Here is a 12753-nt window from a genome sequence, read left to right as displayed (position 1 = left end):
GTGCTCCGCAACGGGAGAGGCCACGACAGTGGGAGGTCCGCGAACCACAAAAAAAAAAAAAGCAGACATTCCCCAGTTTTTAGAAAGCTAATAGTACTAATAAATGGGCAATAAAGTGGAATAATATAGTCCCACTAAGTTTTATTTCCAAAGATCTACAATGTTTTGTCTTCTTACTATGTGCCAACATCTATGCCAAACCCTTTGTGTGATTTACCATGCAGAATACTCACAACTTTATAAGGAATAGATTATTACTAACACTTACACTTGGGAATATCTAGCCTTGTTAGAAAGGCTGAATGATGCTTAATATTATACTTATGCCCTGTTTAACCTTGGGTTCCTGAAATCCCTAGGGGATCTGTGAATGGCTCCAGGAGATCCACCATCCTTCTGAATTTATCTATGTGCACGCACATTTTTCTAGAGGGACTCCGTATAATTTTAAGCAAATTTTGAAAGGAAACCATAATCTCCCAAAAGTCAAGAATCAATGCAATACCTGGGTTGATCAACAAGAGTTTGATGAAGACATTGAGAACTGAGAATCTAGTTGATTTTATTTGTGCAAACATTCCACATATCTACCTGATATTAGAGGCAGTAGCTAGCCACCTTCCTTTGGATATATTTTTCTAATATGCATGACTTTATATCTAAAAACTTACAGAACCTCAAATGTATCTTCTACCCAAGTTGGAAGATGTTTTTCTGATGACAAATAAGACTTAGTCATAGACATTGCTAGATGTTATGTAATCTAGACTTGAAGTCCCAGTAGGTATGCATCTGTTAATGCCATGAAATACAAAAATCTGTTGCATTTAATTATAAAACAAATTCTTAAAATTGTTTCAGAAAATAAAGATCTCTAAGGAAAACATCATCATTAAATAAAATATAAAGATGTCAAATAAACACCATTCACTTTAATATATGCACTTGACAAGAATACCAGGCATAAACATAAGACTGATTTCTCCCACCATCCCTAACAATGAATTTCATGATAGACACACAAGTCTGCTGGTGATTTTCTCACATAACTTTTTTACATTATTCATATCAACTTTAGTCAGTTTCAACAATATTATTGGTGCCATCCGAACTGTTTTTCAATGAATTGGCCATTTTTTAGTTTAACTCTGTGTCCTTCATCCTACACTCTACCTCTAATTGTTAGAAACAAATCACAATATCAGATATTTGCTACTGATAGAATTTCAAAGGTACACTCAATGCCAACTTATTGACAGTTTTAATACTGTATTCGAAGTACAGATCATTCTTTTACTAACACACAAACCCACAACCCTTTTTGCCCTGATGGGTATTCTATTTCATTTCTGCTTAATGGTACTTTTTATCACTCTGTTCATTACAATAATCATCCTGGAACCACTAAAATGAAACACACTAAATGAAATGCTGCAGGGGACAGATTACCAATATTTCTAATTAAAGATACTGTTGACCATAAGCTAATTAGAGTAAGCAACATTTTAGGCATGATACAGAAACTATAAAAATATAAATTACTAGGATTAAAGATAGTGTGTTAGTAGAAACTATTAGGCTATATAAGGTATGTTTACATTGAATTAAAGATAATATTGGGCTGGATTCGTTTCACTGGAATTTTATTTTATTTTTTTAGTTATCTAATTCCTGGAAAAGACCACACTTGGCAGAGTCAATATTTAGATCCAAGAAGGAATAGACACTGCATCCACAATCCTCACCCCTCTTTTTTTCCCCTTTACCTCTGTAAGTTAAATGGAGAATTGAAATATTATCTCATTGATACAAGAAACGTTTAAACCTTCACTTAAATGACTCAAGTGAAGATTTTTATTTTTTCCTGCTTGAATGAATCTATTTTGTTTTTGATGGAGATGTCATTGCTAATGTCCAGGGTGAGGGGTAATATAAGCAAATGAATGCTCACCTTTTTACATTTTTCTAGACAATAACTGAATAAATCTTTCCTATTTTAACTAAATGTATTAAGTCTTAGTCTGGAAACCAAAAGTTAACCCTTTGGAAAACAGAAGGATGGAAGAAGGGCAATTCTGACCATAGAGGTCAGGTCAAAGAACAGGCCTTGTTTGTCAGGGGCATACTCTGTGACATCAAACACTAGCTCCAGGGAAGAGAAAAAATATTTCCTACAAGACACTAGGAAGAATATGTTTGTCTAAAGCTAAAATCAGAAGTCTTTAACTGAATTCTAAAGCAGAATGAAACATTTGAGATATAACAGTAAACTCAGAACTATATAGAAATATTTTCATTTTCAAAATAAGAAAACCAATAAATGCAGAAAACTTTGTTCTAATGAAACCACTATTAAGCTTCATAGAACAAAAGTATATTTAAAGTTGGTGGAATAAAGATTTTCAAAGATTACTATGAATGAAAGAATTATTGAAAGAAAGGTAATATGTTGAATTCTCGAGACAGGTAGCACAGTATTACTAAAGGCAATGTACTAAACCACATGAAACAAATAAGAAGAAATATTAGTGACTGTCTGCATTTAGGTAACCAAAAAATTAATTACCTAAGTATGGGAGAGGGGAATCAAGGTTGGACAATGGATAAGTTAAAGGGGAAAGAAGGGCGGGGCCATAGCAAGAAGCCGGAAGCAGCTGCGGCCCCAGCTCAGGAGATACGGCGGGCGTTAAAGCTCTTGTGGCATTATCCTTCACTGGGGCTATTGGGCTGACTTTTCTTATGCTGGGATGTGCCTTAGAGGATTACGGTGTTTACTGACCCTTGTTTGCCCTGATATTCCACGTCATCTCTCCCATCCCCTATTTTATTGCCAAACGAGCAACATATGACGCCGATGCAACAAGTAGTGCCTGTCGGGAACGGACTTATTTTTTCACTACCGGAAGGGTTGTTTCTGCCTTTGGATTTCCTGTTATTCTTGCTCAGGTGCCTGTGATCAAATGGGGAGCCTGTGGCCTGGTGCTGGCAGGCAATGCAGTGGTTTTCCTTACAATTCAAGGTTTTTTCCCTTATATTTGGAAGAGGAGATGATTTTAGCGGGAGCAGTGGTAGCACGTGCTTTATTCTGAAAAAATGCATTTAATTTCTTAGAATTCATACTGTATGTATATGTGTGCACATGTGGCCTTTTGCTATGAAATTTAAAATGCTGTTTTTTTATACCTGTGTAATCATGTTCACTTCAAGGAGGACTACATGGGGAAAAGGTTAGTTTTATTCCCAGCCAGTAGATCTCTCCATTTACTCAAGTTGAATTATGTTATTTGTTTAGCTGTTCATAGAGTCCTGGTGCTCTCAGAAAATATGTTAACACAGTCTTGTAGACAGTTGCTCACTCAGTGTGCTGCATCTCCACCTTTTCCCTGGGGACGTGCTTGAGTGGGTACATAGCACTGGGGCTGTCTCAGCTCTGCCCAGGACTTCCAAGATATACCTGTGGTCCAGAGACACAGAGGCGGCTCCCTCTTTATGTTGCAGACTCTTGCTTCTCCAAGTGTGGTCCATAGACCAAGAGCATCAGCATCTCGAAGCGTGGTCCATAGGAGCTTATTACAAATGCAGAGTCTGAGGCCCCACCCTCAACCTAATACATTCTGATGAGATCCCAAGTGAATCGCATGCACGTTAAAGCCTGAGAAGTGCTGTCATGAAGGAAGAAGCATTGCCTTCCCCTTGGCTGAACGCCTTAGCCTCTCTGGGCGTTAGCTGCTTGTAAAAACTGTTTCCCCTGCCCCTCATGTTGAGGCCTACTTCAGACTATCCTTGGTATTTGTGAAACGTCCAAACCTATAATTTATAGCCTGTTCCTCAAATTTGTGAAGTATTCTCAGTAGGGAACAGCTATGGCTTCACATTGTCTGAAAGGCAGTGGCTGCCTTCACAATGCTGGGGGGACAAATCCCCCACTGGAAGGCAGGGGAGGGAGGCTGGGCTGGAACTGGCCCCTGCTTTAGCAGGATGGGGAAGAATGGATAAGTAACGCTGTTTAATTTCCCTTCATAATATGACATTTCTCCCCAGCTCCTTCCCTATGCTGCTCCCTACACACCCTCACCAGCCCCTCCAGCCCCCCAAACACACACACTCCCAGCAGTTCCGATTTGCCCTAACTTCTTCATGGCTCAGCTTCTCCTTCCTATAGAGACGTGGAGCCAAGTAAGCAAGCAGAGGGTGAGCTGCTTTATCTTATTTACATGCAATATACTTATTGTCTTTCAGGCCCTGTAGGACTTAAAAAAAAAAATATATATATATATATATATATATATATATGCCACTTTATGCCACTTTTAAATGAGTCATTGAGAATTCATGTCATGCTGGGTCCTGTAATCATAGGTTTTCTAGATCAACTTTTTGTCCAAGACCTATCGAGAAAGGGAAATATGGGAACTAGAACCACGTGTAGAATATAAGCAATGATTTTAAAGCATTGTTAATGTGTGATAACTGACATACATTGAAAACACTGAAACCTTGAAGTTTGTAACTCCTTCATATTCTGTAATGATGCTGGGATCAGAAGACAAGAGTAATACCTAAAAGGATAATGTGCAAAGTGATATTTTAGCCTTGTGCATGATTTTATGTTTTCAGTGCACTATGTATGTATAGAACTGTTAAAGTTGTTATTTCCAATATTTATATTAGAAAAATTATATAGACACTATAATTTTAACAAGCATTTTTAATAACACTTGCACTTACTGTATTGTAATAAATTTCACTGTTAACAGAAAAGAAAAGTTTAATTTTAAAAGTTTTTATTCTGATGTCACCTCGCTTAAAAGGTAACAAAAATATGAAAACTGCTTGGTGTTCTGAAATGTGCGGTTGTGAGCAATAATCTACCCTGCATGAGAATAATAGCAATAAGTTGTAAGATACCATTTTGAATGTGTAGTTGGCTTGTAATAGCTTTCCTTTTCCTAAGATGGAGATACTGTTTAATTTATACTACCTTTTGCAAAAGTGCCCTTGTTGCTTATACACATTTAAATAACCAAGGTAGCCTTAATGTGTAGCCTTAAAGCATTGCCTCTTGATTGTATTTCCAGAATGATATAAAGTACTTGCATATAGAATATTTGTAGTTATTCCCTACTAATGGAATGGTTTATCAAAGTGATAGATTATTGGATTTTCTGTATGTCTGAAACAGAGGCATTTATTCTACAGCACCTAAGTATCATTAAAGTAATAAATGTCAGTAGGGAAAATAAATAAATAAAGGGGAAAGAAAATAAGCACTCTATGGATTATAGCTTCCCTCAGTGGGGAGGTGGTTAACACCAAGTGAATTATGGGAGTCTGAACAAGGGTGTTGATGGTTTCTCTTCACTCCTCCAGCTCAACTACTTTCAGGTTATTACCCTTGGTATTTTTACATTAATATAAAATAAATTTTTTAAATGATAGTAATGGATTTAGTTGAGAGGAGCTTCATGTTAAGCACTCCAGTTTATCGCAATTAATTAAAAACTTGTTTGATGTTGTATTACTTATTTCAGTTGATAATCTCTTAAAGTAGCACATCTACTTATTACACATATACATTATTTTTTATGCATTACAGAAGATAACCTAGTTTTCTTTTGGCAATGATCACAGAGAAGTTAAAGTTTACTCGACAAAATCATTACTGTTATAAAAAGGGAAGCATTTGGTCTAATCAGAAGATTTTACAGAAAATAAATATTTATTTCACAAATTCATCACTTGATATATACTGCATGGCAAAACAAAATTAAGTCAACAAACTTATAACTTCCTAGGTACAAAACACTTTGAGAGCTACATTATAGTTAAAAAGAACTATTGGAAGTCAATTCTTCATGGGTCTCACACCTCTGTATATCTTATAAGCAGAAGCACTGACTGCCTTTGTTCTGGGCTATCATTTCAAGAATGTTTTATATAGTAAACAGACATGGAAAACAGAAACAGTATCTTTCTCTCAAGTTTAATGTTCCTCTTGGGTGACATAATGCATTGTGTGTGCTGATGTCACTTGTCCCTCTTCATGTCACCCTGAACAAACTGGAGACTGGGGAAGAGGCAAAGGAAAATGCTGATATTCTGGCTATTGCTATTGTGGTAAGTAATAGAGTTCTTTGTCTCTGACTGAGAAGGCCTGTCTGTGTCTTCTGCCAGCAACCATGAAACTGTGGCAGGCTTATTTGTTAGCTGGAAAGTAAGGTAGAATCCCAGACCCTTCACAGCTCTCAGGAACATATAAAACAGAACTGCTGCCTTTAAAAGAGGGTTAATCTACTTAGGGAGAATACTGATGGAATAAATTAGAGCATACATATAAAAAATAAAACATTTAATAGCACATAAAATTTGATCCAAAACATAGGAAATATTAATTTGAATGTGATCTTCTGAATAAATTAATGTTAAAACTTTTAATTCTAAGATGATTTGCTTATAATAGTGATTCCTTAACTCAGTTATATAAATCTTTGGAGAGCTACTTATAGTGAAAGGCTACTGTCAAATGTACAGTCTTCTAATTAAAAAAAAAAAAGAAGTCCATATTTTCTGAAACCACCCCCAAGAGAAGATAATATTTACATAATTAACCATAGCTTCTTACAAATACCTCTCCCAGGGCTGTTGGTATTTAAAATTCCACAAATTGAAAGCCATTTTCCATTAAAAAATAATAACCTTAGAAGACTATAATAAGAAAGATCAATAATAACAAGTGTTGGCCTGGAGAAATTGGAATCATTGTATACTGCTGGTGGCAATGTAAAATTGCACAGCCAGTTTGGAACAGTTTGAATGTTCTTCAAAAAGTTCAAACATAAAATTGTTTTCATATGATCTAGCAATTCCACTCCAAGAGAATCCAAAGCATGTATCCACACACAAAAAGACTTGTACATAAATGTTAATATTAGTATTATTCATAATAGCCAAAAAGCAGGAAAAAAGTCTATCAATTAATGAATGGATAAACCAAATATGGGATGTCCACATAATGGGAAATTATTTGGCAATAAAAAGGAATAAAATACTGATACATGCTACCACATGTAACAATGAAGCTTGAGAATATTATACTAAGTGAAAGAAACCAGTCACAAAAGACAACATATTGTATTGATATTATTCTATTTATACATGCATTATATTGTATTGCACTATTCCATTTATATGAAATGCCCAGAATAGAGAAATCCATAGAATCAGAAAGTAAATTAGTAGTTGCAAGGTAGCCTTCCCTGGCCCCTTTCCTAAAAAGTGGGTTAGTCTCTTCCTAAGTGACTCATAGCCTCTATATTTATCTCTATTGTGTATTTTCTACATGGTGCTACAAATGCCTTTAAGCAATTTGAGTACTGAGATTGTTTCATGTTATGCTGCTGAATCTTCAGTATTTAAAACCATTCATTCATTCAATACATAGTTTTGAGTAGCTACTATATGCCAAGCAATAAGGACACAGCATAAACAAATCAAGATTTCTGCTTTGTGGAATTTATATTCTAATAGGATACATAGTAAGTTCTCAACAAGGATTTGTTTAATAGAAGAATGAATGTGAAAAATATTTTTTAAAATTTTAGAATCAACTGGCAATCCATAAAAGAATGACTACATTTACAATAAAATGCTAAATGGAAGTGAATTTTGTCTTTCTGAGTTTATACTTCTCAGGGTCTAACGGATTCAATAATAATTTTGACCAACACATGGATGTCAACCCTCTTACTAAATTTATTCCATCACACAGTATTAAAAGCATCATTCTAGATTTAATTAACCCCATTCACAAATAGTGATAAGAAGCATTCAAGCCATTAAAATGAAAGTGATAACCCAGAGGCAAAATAAAAATCTACTTGGAGTATCTGCATAATTAAACTTACATTACCTCTAAAATAACAAAACATGTAGAGGGTGCATTCAGTACTTAGTTATAAAGTAATCTAGTTAGGGACTTAAAAACATCCTATTAAAATTAATTATAGCACTAACTGATTTAATGCAATATGTAAAAGCACAATTGTTTCAGCACTTATGGCATAATGATGCTTTAACTACAGTGAGTGAAGCCAACATATATACACAATTCATTAAGTGCATTTTGTTAACTTGAAGGTAGTCATGATTAGCCATCTCTTATGTAGTAAAATAAGATTAGCATATTGGAATTATCAATTTTATTTTTCTGTAATCTGCTAAGATTGGGAATTCGATTAAATAAACTATATGGCTCTTTTAAATCTACAATCTATGATTCTATAAATTCAGTTGAGCTATTCTGACCTATATGTTTTCACGTTTTAGAAGTACATATTTTTTTAGGTTAGCATTTTTAGCACTTTCTTCTGCAGACCACTATTGTCCTACAAAAATATTAAAAACTGGTTTATAGTGGGGAGAAGGGGAAGTCAAAGAAATTTGGGTAATATTAGATTTAAAAAGTTAAAGTCGTTAATTTATTGAATGATTTCTCAGATCCTCATCATCTGACAGATTCTCAAGTAGGGGAAAAGAGAGTATCCCGTTCAACTATAGGATCCCTTTTGTTTTTCTTTCTTTTAAACATACCCATAGGCTTTCCACAAAACTCACTTTGGGGGGCTTCCCTGGTGGCACAGTGGTTAAGAATCCGCCTGCCAATGCAGGGAACATGGGTTCGATCCCTGTTTCAGGAAGATCCCACATGCTGTGGAGCAACAAGGCCCATGCACCACAACTACTGAGCCTGCGCTCTACAGCCCGCAAGCACAACTACTGAGACCGCATGCCACAACTACTGAAGCCCGCATGCCTAGAGCCCGTTCTCCGCAATGAGAAGCCACCGCAGTGAGAAGCCCATGCATTGCAACGAAGAATAGCCCCTGCTTGCTGCAACTAGAGAAAGCCAGCGAGCAGAAACGAGGACCCAATGCAGCCAAAAATTAATTAATTAATTAAAAAAAAAAACCCTCACTTTGGTACATTACTGATTTATCTGAAAATTTTCTAAGTAGAAAATATTGAACATAAGTCTTATAATACTTATTCTTTTTAGACTATAATAAATTTAAGCTTCAACAGGTGCAGTTTTATGATTTAGACAAGAGTCGCAAACCTTTCTGTAGAGGCCAGAGAGTAAGTATTTTTGTTGGACATATGGTCTCTGTTATGACTACTCAACTCATTTGTATCATGAAAGTAGCCATAGATATTAAGTAAATGAATGGGCATAGTTATGTTAGAATAAAACTTATTTTCAAAAACAAGAAGTGGGACATAGTTTGCCAATCTCTGTTTTAAACAGTGGAAATTGATTCCAAAATAAAAGTTTAAATCTGTTGTAAGAAACTACATTAAGCTACCTGTTGACAGCTAAGAATTAATTAATTATGGTTCTATTTACTTCAGATTTCTGGCCTTAAAATATCCTTTTAAATCAATCAATCTTAATATTATGTGTTTTGCTCAAAAAGTGATACTTTCTTATAAACATAGGTCATTGTGTTGTTGGACTACTGGTCTTTTCTGAATTCAGTAAAGAACAGGAGAACAGATGGCGACGTTTTATATCAAATGTTAATATATTCCAACTTTGATGTACACTAGGTTTAAGAGTTCCCATTATGTTCCCAAACATCATATTAAAAAAAAAAAAAAAAGATTCCTGTCTACAAATGTTTATTTCACAAGCAAGAGGATTTTTGCCTTAGACCACCTGGCATGTGTGTACTCTTCAAACCCTTCACTTCTTAAAGATGTATGAAATAATGTCATATTGTTTCATGAACCATTTGAAAAGATTTATTCACATTTTATTTCACTTATTTATCTATTTTTATCTAGGACTCTTTCCTTGAACCATTTTCAGCTCTTATCCAAACAGCATGCTTTTATCCTGGAAGGTGGAAAAATATAACAGTACTTCAGTTCTCTAAGGCGCTCCCCTCCTGTGGTACTGATAAGAGCTGCCACTGAAAGCATTTAAGATTCTGTATCAAAGATAGGACAAGACACAGCAGTTAGTCCAAGAGAAGGGCAAGGAGCAGTATGGTAGTAAGCAGGTTAATAGGAAAACTAGGGCACTGAGGAGGATCATCCTTCAAAATAGAGCAATCTCATCACACTGACAGGTGCCACCAAAATTCTTACAACTGGGCTGTTGCTGGCAGTACTCACTGCCGTCTCACTGTCCCAACTCTGCGGTCACCTGTTGCTCCACAAATCAGATAGATGTTAAACAGAAACTTACACTCTGCTATTCTTTGAACCTTATTCACACTAAATTTTACAAATCAATTATATTCTATGACAAAAAAAGGAAGTTATTAATTTCTAACCATTTAAACCAGACCATTTATATTTTTGCAAGCTCTTATTCAAGAGAAGCAAAACACTGCATATACTACTTACAGCTCTAGAATATTACCCTTACAGATATTCAGTAAACAAATATACTGAGAAATGAAAATGTATTTTCTATTAAACAGAGTACTTAAAAAATGATTAAACTAATAGTTGACTCTATGGTTTGTTTAAGTGCTTTATATGCTAAGAACCAATTGTCAGGAATGTTTGCGTTATATATGGTGAAATTTCAAGGTGATGGTTTCATTGCAACGAGCATTGTTTTTTGGTCAGCAAGTGTCCTGATGTAAAACAACAACTACTGATAAAAATAAATGTTCCACATACACTGCAGTTACGAAACTTGGTCCACTAGAATTATTCTCCCTTCACCAGGCTGTGGATGTGATGTGACTGATTTGGCAGGATGCCATTCTATTTTTTAAAATAAACTTCTTGATATCAAGTTAAAAAAATTATTATTAAAAATTGATGTATTTGTTTTAGAAGAAGATTGCTATGAATCAACTCTAATAAATAGTCTTTTTGAAATTTAAAGATTCACATACTTGAGAAATTATTAAATGAAAAAATATTTTTAGAAAAATTGTTAAAATGCTAAATCTGTTTGTTACTAAACTTATGTATATGGAAGAAATATATCTTCCACTTGTCTGCTGTTTCCTCTCCAACTAAAATTTGAATTGTCAAATAAAACTAAAATAATTGTACTGCATAAAAAACAACTATAAACATATTAATGTTTTAAATCACTACCTGGGAAAAGAACTTCATCAACAAAATTACTTTAAGAATGCATAAGAAAAAATTTATTCCACCCTATAATTATGGGAAGCTACCTGCTACTGTTGGAGGGTCTCCTGCAGAGGCAGGGGGTCACTCTGTCTCATGGTGAGGACAAGGAAACTGGCAGCAGAAGTGCTGGGAAGTACTCCTTGGCGTGACCCCTCCCAGAGTCCCCATTAGCCCAACAAAGGGCCCGGGTAGGCTCCAGTGTTGGGTGCCTAAGGCCAAAAATCCAACAGAGAGGGGACCCAGCCCCACCCATTAGCAAACAAGCGGATTAAAGTTTTACTGAGCTCTGCCCACCAGAGCAACAGCCATCTCTACCCACCAACAGTCCCTCCCATCAGGAAACTTCCACAAATCTCTTAGATAGCCTCATCCACCAGAGGGCAGACAGCAGAAGCAAGAAGAACTATAATTCTGCAGCCTGTGGAACAAAAACCACATTCACAGAAAGACAGACGAAATGAAAAGTCACAGGACTATGTACCAGATGAAGGAATAAGATGAAACCCCAGAAAAACAACTAAATGAAGTGGAGAAAGGCAACCTTCCAGAGAAAGAATTCAGAATAATGATAGTGAAGATGATCCAGGACCTCGGAAAAAGAATGGAGGCAAAGATCTAGAAGATACAAGAAATGTTTAGCAAAAATTTAGAAGAATTAAAGAACAAACAGAGAGAGATGAACAATACAATAACTGAAATGAAAAATACACTAGAAGGAATCAATAGCAGAATAACTGAGGCAGAAGAACGGATAAGTGACCTGGAAGACAGAATGGTGGAATTCACTGCCATGGAACACAATAAAGAAAAAAGAATGAAAAGAAATGAAGACAGGCTCTGGGGCAACATTAAATGCAACAACATTCTCATTACAGGGGTCCCAGAAGGAGAAGAGAGACAGAAAGGACTTGAGAAAATATCTGAAGAGATCATAGTTGAAAACTTCCCTAACATGTGAAAGGAAATACCCACCCAAGTCCACGAAGCAGAGAAAGTCCAGATAGGATAAACCAAAGGAGAAACATGCCAAGACACATAGTAATCAAACTGGCAAAAATTAAAGACAAAGAAAAATTATTGAAAGAAAAAAGGGAAAAATGACAACATCCAAGGTAACTCCCATAAGGTTAACAGCTGATTTCTCAGTAGAAACTCTAACAGCCAGAAGGGAGTGGCATGATATACTTAAAGTGATGAAAGGGAAGAAACTATAACCAAGATTACTCTACCCAGCAAGGATCTCATTCAGATTCAATGGAGAAATCAAAATCTGTACAGGCAAAAATAAGCTAAGAGATTCAGCACCACCAAACCAGCCCTACAACAAATGCTAAAGGAACTTCTCTAAGTGAGAACCACAAGAGAAGAAAAGGGCCTACAAAAAAAAAACCCAAAAACAATTAAGAAAAGGGTAACAGGAACATACATATGGATAATTACCTTAAACGTGATTGGATTAAATGCTCCCACCAGAAGACAGAGGCTTGCTGAATGGATACAAAAACAAGCCCCATATATATGCTGTCTACAAGAGACTGACTTCAGACCTAGGGACACATACACACTGAAAGTGAGGGATGGAAAAAGACACTC

General features: G+C 35.6%; 1 protein-coding gene and 1 pseudogene across 1 annotated transcript in view; one reads left to right on the top strand and one right to left on the bottom strand.

Moving 5' to 3' along the window:
- The window catches only part of LOC117201585 (leptin receptor gene-related protein-like), a 67848-nt pseudogene extending 64676 nt beyond the window's left edge, over positions 1 to 3172 (top strand).
- Positions 1 to 12753, bottom strand: part of NAALADL2 (N-acetylated alpha-linked acidic dipeptidase like 2) — a 1061651-nt gene that overhangs the window by 486154 nt on the left and 562744 nt on the right. The gene's annotated exons all lie outside the window — the stretch shown is intronic.

The sequence above is a fragment of the Orcinus orca genome, chromosome 5, assembly GCF_937001465.1.
Source record: "Orcinus orca chromosome 5, mOrcOrc1.1, whole genome shotgun sequence".
In the NCBI taxonomy this organism is placed as follows: domain Eukaryota; kingdom Metazoa; phylum Chordata; class Mammalia; order Artiodactyla; family Delphinidae; genus Orcinus; species Orcinus orca.
The sequence above is the reverse complement of the archived record's forward strand: the minus strand, read 5'-3'. Positions and strand labels throughout refer to the sequence as shown.